Consider the following 9,965-nt stretch of genomic DNA (forward strand, 5'->3'; position numbering starts at 1 on the left):
ACTTAATGGTGACAACTCTCCCATTGCATGTGAATTCATTGGGTCATGAGTCAAGTACACCAGGGACCTACTGTCTCGTCGGGATCGATAGTTTTAATGTTTCAGTTGTGAAACAAAGCTTGGTACATTGCGAGATGCAAAGATAAAACATATTTATTACTATATTCCTCACCATTAGGGAAGTTGAGATGACCATGGCCAGCGACACCGTGTATGGCCATAGAGGCGACTTAGGGACTAATTCAATGTTAAAACGGGGAAGAAAGAAAAGGTCCAATAATTTCTGGACTCGAGACATGCCTGCTAGGGTTACCAGAATCAATCTCCAAGCATAAAATAAGAACCCATTAACACACTTTGACATAACGGCACATGAAACTATGATTAATAATCACGTTATTATAAAATAGTAACATGATTACATTGGCCATCTGTTTTAATTGCTCTCTCATTTCCCAAATAAATCAAGGACTACTACTAGTTGCTACCTGGTTGCACATCTCGCTTGACCAGTTCCTCGAAGATACATCAAGCTCGGCTGCTGCTGGTAACTTTTCGGCCTATTTCCAGACCAAGCTAGTGCAAACTAAATTACTCCGTCGGTCTTATCAAAGTTGTCTCAACTTGTGCTCAATTTTAAATGTATATATGTATAAAATACTGCCTAGATACATCTCAATTTAGATAAAGCTTAGAGACGAAGCCAGTAGAATTTACCTACCAACTTTCCCTTTTTTTTGAGAAACACAGTATAAGTACAGACGCTCACATACACGCGCATACACTCACCCATATGAACGGGTGAACGCACACACGAACACCCTACCTCTATGAGTTACTCCGGAAGACTGAGCCGGCAGATTGGATCTTGAAATTGACGAAGTCATCACAGACGCCTCGCTGTCGATGAGCATTCCTATGTATTCTCACAATTTCTAGCGAACCCCCAAATTACTTTCTACCATCACGTCCAACACATGTGGCAGCTAGCAGAGTAAAAGCCACATCTCGAGCTCGCGGAACCGGCGAGTGAACTAAGCGAATTCTAGTTCTCACACCAGGCCACCATTCCAACATAACAATGGTGGCCCTCCACCCAGCAATGCATTCTCCCGAGAGGAAATAGCAGTTCACATCACTTGTTGGTGTCTTTTTTTTGCAAAGAACCACAACAGTGGTTTGTTGTTGCAAGGAACACCACACTTTGCTATAATTGTTTGCACATAGCACATAAAAGTAATTAAGGAGCTTGATGGCCAATTAGTTATTCGGGCTTACTATTAGGTGGCCCAGCGTGGCAATTCCTCTATGTGGTCTATCGCATTGTCAGTTTTTTTAATTTTCAAAATCAGAATATTATGAAAATATGCATATTTTTAAAATCTGAACATTTTTAAACATGAATTTTGTAATAGTTTACTATTTTCAAAAATAAATATGAATATTTCCAAAATTTGCACTTTTCAAAATCTAAATATTTTCATGTTGTGAACATTTTTAAAATATGAGCAAATTTAAAACCTATACATTTTCCAATTCTATTTTTTTAAACTATGGACTTTGCAAAATCAAAAAAATTTAAACTATGATCATTTTTTTAATCTGAATAAATGTAAAATCTGGAACTTTGTGATTCTGATTTTTTTAAGAATTGAATTTTTTATTTATAAATTTTCAAAATTTGAATATTTTTCGTAATCTTAACGTTTTAAAAATATAATTTTTTTAAAAAATTGAACTTTTTATTAAATTCAAACCTTTTCCAATTTTGAACATTGATGCTGGCGGCGGTGCGCCCGCAGGCACGAGGAGGCTGAGGGTATTCTGGCTAGGACCGATGGACTTTCTCGCGTTGCGGGTTGTGCGGATTTCTCGATGGCGCACCACCGGTTGTCTCCAGGGTGGCCGCCTCCGCCTGGTAGGGACGAGACAATGGAGAGGAATTACCACGTTGGACCACTGACAACGGGACTGACTAACTGGCCATCAATTGTGTTAATTACTAATTATGGGTTGTATGCAAATAATTACATTAAAATGTGGTGTTTCTTGCAAAAACAAACCACTGTTGTGGTTCTATGCAAAAAAGACACCAACAAGTGGTGTGATCTGCTATTTCCTCTTCTCCCGAAGCGCCACCAAATGATTGAGCTAACAAGTCAGCATTTGTTCTTTTCGACTTAAAATTAACCCGCACCTGAAATTTAAGCTAGAATTTTTAGCGGACGGCAATTTCGATTAAATTTTAAACATAAAACGACTTTAAATTAAGATGACAAATTTTGTTCAAATATTAGATTATTTTATATACATTTGAATTGAATCTAATTTTAACTACCATAAACTAATGGCACCGGCAGAACGCGCTCAAAGTCCATCGGTGCCGGCTTCTCCTCCGCGCCCTCGCCGCCGTTGTGGAAGACGTTCCCGTCCTCGCCACCCTCGCGGGCGTAAATTAGGACCTCTTCGATGTCCCGCCTCCTCATCCACCTCCACCGTCCAGCCGTTGTTTCTGCCCTGATGGGTACGGGTCCTCGAAGGTGTGTATTAGCGCATGCCTCTCTGCTGCTAGGCGTATCCTCTAGCTGACGATGTTGTCGACGGAGAAGGTGTGGGGTTGGCGTGCTCCTCGTCGTCGAGCGCAACAACGCTTTGGTAGATGAGGAGTCGGAGGGAGTCGCCGGTGGGGAGGGGTGCAATCACAAGGCCACCCTTGCTGATATTCAAGCCGTTTGGCAGGCGCGTGTCTAGCGGCACACCTGACTCCTTCATGCCCCCACACGATACCTTTCCAGCATCGCAGGCAGCACCCGACGGAGGAGGCGGCGCCAGCGACGACGGTCTTGCAGCATCGCGACAATGTTCGACGGCACTCGACGATGGTTTTGTAGTACCACTACGACGCAAGATGGCTGTCTTGCTGCACCGCGACGATGCTCGACGGAGCGACTGCAGCACAGAGCGGCGCCGACAATGGTGATGTTCGCTTCTTGCAGCTCTGGGGTGGTACAAATTTTAATCTCACGCAAGACACCTTTGCAGCTCCGGCGTCGCACCACCTCGAGCTTGTAGCAGCGGCGTCCGCCGCATGCATCTCCTACACTACATATTTGCAGCAATGCTGATAGCTTGCAACATCAACGACGAATCACAGGCTGCTTGTAGCCAATAGCGGACCTAGGAATTTACCGCTAGACATACCACATCAAAAGTAAACGAAATTTTTGATGAAATATATTTGCTAATTCAATAATAAATGTACACCTTGCATTCTAAAATAGTGTGTAAGAAATTAATTATATCCAATTAAAATATTAGCTACTTGGATATTATGTCGGTGTTGATGTGGCTTGCCGGAGTCAATTATTGTTTCGTGGTCATGGGCTCGTACAGGTATAGGCCATCTGGTGGCCGGTGAAGACGGACTGGTGATCCGGCGTTGCAGCGAGCGGTGGAGGAAGGAGAATAGATCGTAGTCCCTAGGTAGCCGAGAGGTCTGTACACGGTTGAAAGACACGGCGGGGGATATTTTTTCCCTACATGGATGACAGCATAATCTATGGATTGGGCCTCCATCTTCTACTTAGGCGTTTTACATTTGCTCATGTCTTGATATGTAATCCGCCTTTTTAGTTCCCGCTTCAGAATTTCGAGACTACTTAAACGGTTGTATGCATCTTAGCTATGCAGATGTCGGATGTAATTGCTTCTAAAAGTAATAAAGCGCCCTATTATCTAAAAAAGGTAGCCAAGAGACTTGGTGCCATGCCGGACTGCCGGCTGCAGGCAGCAGCGGCTGACACGACGGCCCGTAGTCCCACAACGTTTGTTTTTAAGATCGGTAGAGGTGACGCTTAGAACAAGGCATGCGAGATCTATCTGCAGCAATTGTTTGTAGTCGACCGCACATGCATGCATGGAACCATGGGCTTCAAGATGATCAGATTTTCTCATACTAGCACCACATGCATGCATGGAATCATGGGCTTCAAGCTGAGCAGTTTTGCATCTAATCGATCGCCTCCCAGTAACTTAGTACTCCGTATACCGGACCACAGGCCACTGCTTGTAGCTTTGCCAGCCGTTTCTCGCGGCTACGTCGGTCGCTGCTCGCCGCAATGCCGACCGCCGCTCGCACCAACGCAAGTGGCCGCTGCTCGAAGCTTTCCCGGTCGCCGCCAACAGCTACATCGTTTGCTGATCATGACAACATCGGCCGCCACAGGTATCTTTCCTGGCTTAGGGTCACAGCTTTCTTCATGTTGTATTGTAGAATCAGCACATGGTTCTCTTAGGGCATGGCCAATGCATAGCCCTAGAGGTGTTGCCTCACAGCTTTATCTTTGTTCGGGTGGTCCAAATTAGGTTCGGATAAGGAGGCAGCCTCTTCATCAGAAGGCAGCCTCTTCAGCCATAAAATGAATTCTGAGTGGAAATGTGAGAGAGAAAGAGAAAAACCAAATCAACTTTTGAGAGAAAGCCATATTAATGGGACCATAACATGGCATGCAAGTCAAAAGTTTTATCCAAGCCTAGTTGGACAACTGCCTCCATTGCTCATGCCCTTAGTATAATGGCAGCCCTGCCTTCCGGCAACCAGAGCTGAGAGTGGTGCAACAACGTCACGCTTTCGTGGAGGTAAAGCCATGGCGTGAGTGGAAAAGAGACAGACAAGAAGAAAGAGAACGAGTGGAGGAGAAAAATCAGAACATAAACAGTCTTGGCGGGTCCCACCTCCAGCTAGGTCGCACATGCGTGTGCTTTCAAGTGTACAACCTGCAACTCAGCAAGAAGAGTAGTTTGAAAGAATATATACTCTCAAGAGCCACAACCCAACAGCAAGCATGACTAGTTTCAACCGTTTCGGAATACACAATTCATCCACCTATCCGGCCCATGGCCTAATTGCTGAAGTTTTTGTTTGAATCCTGTGGCCCAACCAAGTGTAAGCTGACTCCACACAAGTAGTGACAATTTTTTTTTTTTTTTTTTTCTTATCAAAAAAAAAAAAGTAGTGACAATTTTTTAGTCCCACCTTGCTAGGCCAAGAAAGTTGAGAGCCCTTATAAGGGAGGCTTCTTGTAGTCTTCTAAAATAGTAGAGCCACCCCATAAAGTACGCACACATAGCGCGTGCGCTCGCGTGAATATTCGCGACTTAAGACTTTGGACGCTTGGCGACGGCGTGGCTAGCAAGTAAAATAATATTTTTTTGGACATTCCATGCTGCTGGATGTTTCCTTGTGAGCGGAGGGAGTATGTGTGATTTATTGTTGGTATGCCAGGCTTCTATTACTGTGTGTGGGAACAGCGTATGTTTTACCTGAGGAGAGCGAACCAACAAAGGTAATAATGAGAATAGCTTGGTGTTTCCTTAATGGTTTGTTTTTCCCTTTAGTGCCTGATTGGTTTTACTACCTCTTTTGGCTCATGTTTCAGCGATTATAATTGATTTTTTCCTGCACATAGTTACTTACATATGTATGCTTCTTGGTGTTTCATGCTCACAAAGTTGTTTCAACAAAAACCGACATGTTTTATGCCCTGTGTAAATAAGACAAATTTGTGGTGCTAAAATAGTCTATTTCTCGGGACATTTTTTGTGTTTTTTACACAAGGCATAAAATTGTCGGTTTTATGTGATACATTACGTGCACACATAAAACATGTTCCTTTACATGCAAAAAAAATTCGTAATTTTTTTAACTTTTTGAAACATATTTAGTACATACCGGGTACATATGCACCTGGGATCAATTTTGAGTTTCGCCACTATTGCCTTTTCTATGTTCTTCTAATTTACTTTTTTGGGTGTATATGATAGCCTTGCAATCGCTAAAGAAGGTGAACTTTCGATTGGAACTATTGAGAGGACGATATCCAGAAGCTTCATATCCGGACGATCCCCTTGAATGAACAAGCACGGCGTATCTGCCACCAGGAACAGTCCAGAACACTAGCGTTCTGCAGTTTCAAGTACAACCATGACAGTATGGAGCAAAGCGAGGCACATTTTATTCGTCTGTTGGATCATCAAACTTTTGAGTTCCTGTCTACACATCCTCTTGATCCGTATGAGTGCGGTTGCTCCATGATTAGCTGCTCATTCTCAGACGATAATAATTTCTATTACTGTGTGGGAACAGCGTATGTTTTACCTGAGGAGAGCGAACCAACAAAGGTAATAATGAGAATAGCTTGGTGTTTCCTTAATGGTTTGTTTTTCCCTTTAGTGCCTGATCGGTTTTACTACCTCTTTTGGCTCATGTTTCAGCGATTATAATTGATTTTTCCTGCACATAGTTACTTACATACGTATGCTTATTGGTGCAGGGCCGGATCCTCGTTTTCGCAGTTGAAGATGGAAGATTGCAATTAATCGTAGAGAAAGAAACAAAAGGAGCTGTCTACTCTCTAAATGCATTCAATGGGAAATTGTTGGCGGCTATCAACCAGAAGATCCAATTATATAAGTGGATGACACGGGACGATGGTTCGCATGAGCTGCAGTCCGAGTGTGGCCATCATGGACACATACTGGCCTTGTATACCCAAACCCGTGGCGATTTTATTGTGGTCGGTGACCTGATGAAATCAATATCCTTGCTTGTGTACAAGGTAAGCATTTGCTGTTTATTTATATGCTTGACATCTAATCAGATGACACTAGTGTTCCAGTCTGTAGCAGTCTCTTCATCATGCAAAGAATGACTAATTTCCTTATTTCTTTTGAACAGCATGAGGAGAGTGCAATCGAAGAGCTTGCTAGGGATTACAACGCAAACTGGATGACTGCGGTGGAGATGATCGATGATGATATCTATGTTGGTGCGGAGAATAGCTATAACCTTTTCACTGTCCGCAAGAACAGTGATGCAGCCACGGATGAAGAGAGGGGCAGGCTTGAGGTTGTCGGGGAGTACCACCTTGGGGAGTTTGTGAACAGGTTCCGTCACGGCTCCCTTGTGATGCGCCTTCCAGACTCAGAGATGGGCCAGATCCCAACTGTCATCTTCGGCACAATAAACGGGGTCATTGGCATCATCGCATCCCTGCCCCATGACCACTACGTGTTCCTCGAGAAGCTCCAGGCCACCCTGGTGAAGTTCATAAAGGGCGTTGGCAGCCTCAGCCACGAGCAGTGGCGGTCGTTCCACAATGACAAGAAGACCTCAGAGGCCCGCAACTTCGTGGACGGCGATCTGATTGAGTCTTTTCTCGACCTCAATAGGGGCAAGATGGAGGAGGTAGCCAAGGTGATGGCGGTCCCCGTGGAGGAGCTGTCGAAGAGGGTGGAGGAGCTGACGAGACTGCACTAGATAACGTCATGCCATGTACATCTTTGTTTTTACTGTTGTACTTTTTGGCAGCTCAAGAATAATCCTGTGGAGTTCTTAGTAACATTGTTTTCCTGCTTTAAGTGTATTTTTTTCCCTCTGCTGATGTTGAAGTTGGTGGTTCAATGGCGTTGTTTACGAGTGCATCCTTTTAGAGCTTGGGCTAAGGGTAAGGGTAGCACTTCATTAAAAAAACCCTCAAAACTTGACTTCAAAGTTTCAAAAAGTTATGAAAGAAATCGTAGATGCAGTCAATGAAAGCATCCACCAACTATGCCAAAATAAAAACAATGTGAAATATTAGTATTTAGGCCACACTAAAATGATAAAATTGTGGAGCTAATAACTTTTTGGCAACTTTATTTTGCAAATTGTTGACCTTGCCTTAAATTATACTATAAATTTAATTTTCTAATCTTCACCACGACGTACACCGCAATTTACTTCGGTCAGAGCGAAAAAATGCAGAGTAGGGTAGATTATCACTTGCAACTTCCGCACAAAAATGTTACCGCTGAGCAGAGCATGAACATGACGACAATGCTGGAGCAGGTGATGTTTTTCTTCTTTCTAGAACAGAAACGAGCCACCGATAGCACACCAGCGTAGGTGATGGAGCTACTGATCGTACATTCGTGCTCTGGTACTGCGTTTTTCTTCAAAGGGCATGCTAACGGATATCCACCATAATATTTTTTTTTGACGTGTATCCACCAGACAGCTTGGTGTGGTACAACAAACTGCAATTTTGTGATCAAATTAAGTAACCAAGCTAAACAACATCGAATTCATAGAATGGCCATTTCAATACTGCCATTTTTCCGAACTATGGGACTCACATGGTGGGATATATGTGGAGGCAGTACCGTCGTACACCGTTCGACTCGAGCCGTTATTTTCACTTAGGGGTAATATTGGTGGGTAGTTTTCTATAACTTTGGAGGCAAGAAAAAATGGATGATGAAACACTTATTTCCTTTGTTATTAGTATAATTAGATATACTTCCTCCGATTCATATTAATCGACTTAACTTTATTTAGATACAGATGTATCTAGTAAAAAATACATTTAGATACATTCGTATGTAGATAAAGTTGAGTCAATTAATTCAAATTGGAGGGAGTACCATAATCTGTGATATACCTAAAGCGATTGGGGGCGATTGACGGATTGAGCTACAACAAAAAAAAAAGATGATAGCTGGATTAAATCACAGGTTTTACATTTGATGTCTTAGAGAAGGCGTAATATTTGTCGGTGGGAGGCGATGTTTTGGCCAATAGCGAAACGTCTCGGTATTAGAGAGGCTTATAAGGGTAAAATGTACGCGTGTGAGTTCGTAAAGATGAGGATATGTATGTATTTGTGACCATCGAGTTGGGATGAGAAAGGCTAGCTGGTCACGTGGGTGGGTCTTGACATGCTCCGTTAATAATTAAGTGTACATGTAAATTTTCAATAATAAATTATGAAGTGGAGTAAAAAATTCATTGAAAAATGCATCTTTCCTCTTTAATTATTTCACCTTCAATAAGCTAAGTGCATGTGGAAAACAAGAAAAATATATGCTTAATATTGTTGGGTTTGATTTTCGTGCAATGAAAGAAAAGCAATTAAAGTGCATTGAAAAGGACGGAGAAAGTACGTACATAACATGAACTATGGCCGGTATTGGTATGCCGCTCGGACTGCAAAGCTTCCCGATCATGTACATGATGAACTATGGCTGGTATTGGTATGCCGCTCGGACTGCAAAGCTTCCCAATCGCATCCGACGCCGATGCGACTTAATTTGGGCAGCTCATATTATCGTGGGAAAGGAGCCCCGTGAGAGTAGCCGAATTAGCCATCTATTCTGCGTTGCCTATAAATCGATTATTATGGTGCCAGGGAAACGTCGTCGAAAGATTCTGCCACCAGCGACACTACCCGGAGACCTGCTGCTGGAGATTGTCGCGCGCTCGGACCTCGTCACCCTCATCCGCTGCGCCGCCGTCTGCAAGCCCCTCCGCCGCGACATCCTCAGCGCCTCCTTCGTCCGCCGCGTCACCCAGCATGGAGGCATCGTGCCGCCAAGCGTCGTCGCCTACCTCCACACCAGCCCCATGCGCAACCGCAACCGCGCAATGGGGCCATTGGTCTCACTGGTGCACCCGCCCGCCGCGTCGTGCTTCGTCGGTGACAGCCTCGCGCCGTACGTGTCGCGGCGCGCCCTCGACCTGCTCCGCCGGTTCAACCCGCTGGCGTCGCGAGGCGGCCTCGTCCTCCTCCGCCGCCGCCCTAACATCAACAGGACCAGAGAATCCGAGCGTGACAGTGACCTGTGCGTGTTCAACCCCATGACCGGAGACCGGACCTACCTCCCTGGTCCCCGCGGAGGATATTGGTGCCAGAGGTATATATTGCTCACCCCGGCGGACGGCGTCGGCTGCTCCTTCGTATTGGTTGCCGCCGACGTGGAACTCTATAACCGCAACGGTGGATGTAGTATTAAAGTGCAGACCTTCAGATCGTCGAGCACCAGCTGGGACCGGGTGACCTCTAATGGCCACCGTCGCCTCCCGTCCGGGAATCTCGAACACGGCCGCGACGCCGTCGTCCTCGGCGGAAACATCGTCCACTGGCTAC

General features: G+C 44.6%; 1 pseudogene; it reads left to right on the forward strand.

Annotated features, from left to right (window-relative positions):
• The first annotated feature begins 4,118 nt into the window (after positions 1-4,118).
• Positions 4,119-7,419, forward strand: LOC124648092 (annotated as a pseudogene).
• The last annotated feature ends 2,546 nt before the right edge of the window (positions 7,420-9,965 follow it).

This window comes from Lolium rigidum, chromosome 4 (assembly GCF_022539505.1).
Source record: "Lolium rigidum isolate FL_2022 chromosome 4, APGP_CSIRO_Lrig_0.1, whole genome shotgun sequence".
Classification (NCBI taxonomy): Eukaryota; Viridiplantae; Streptophyta; class Magnoliopsida; order Poales; family Poaceae; genus Lolium; species Lolium rigidum.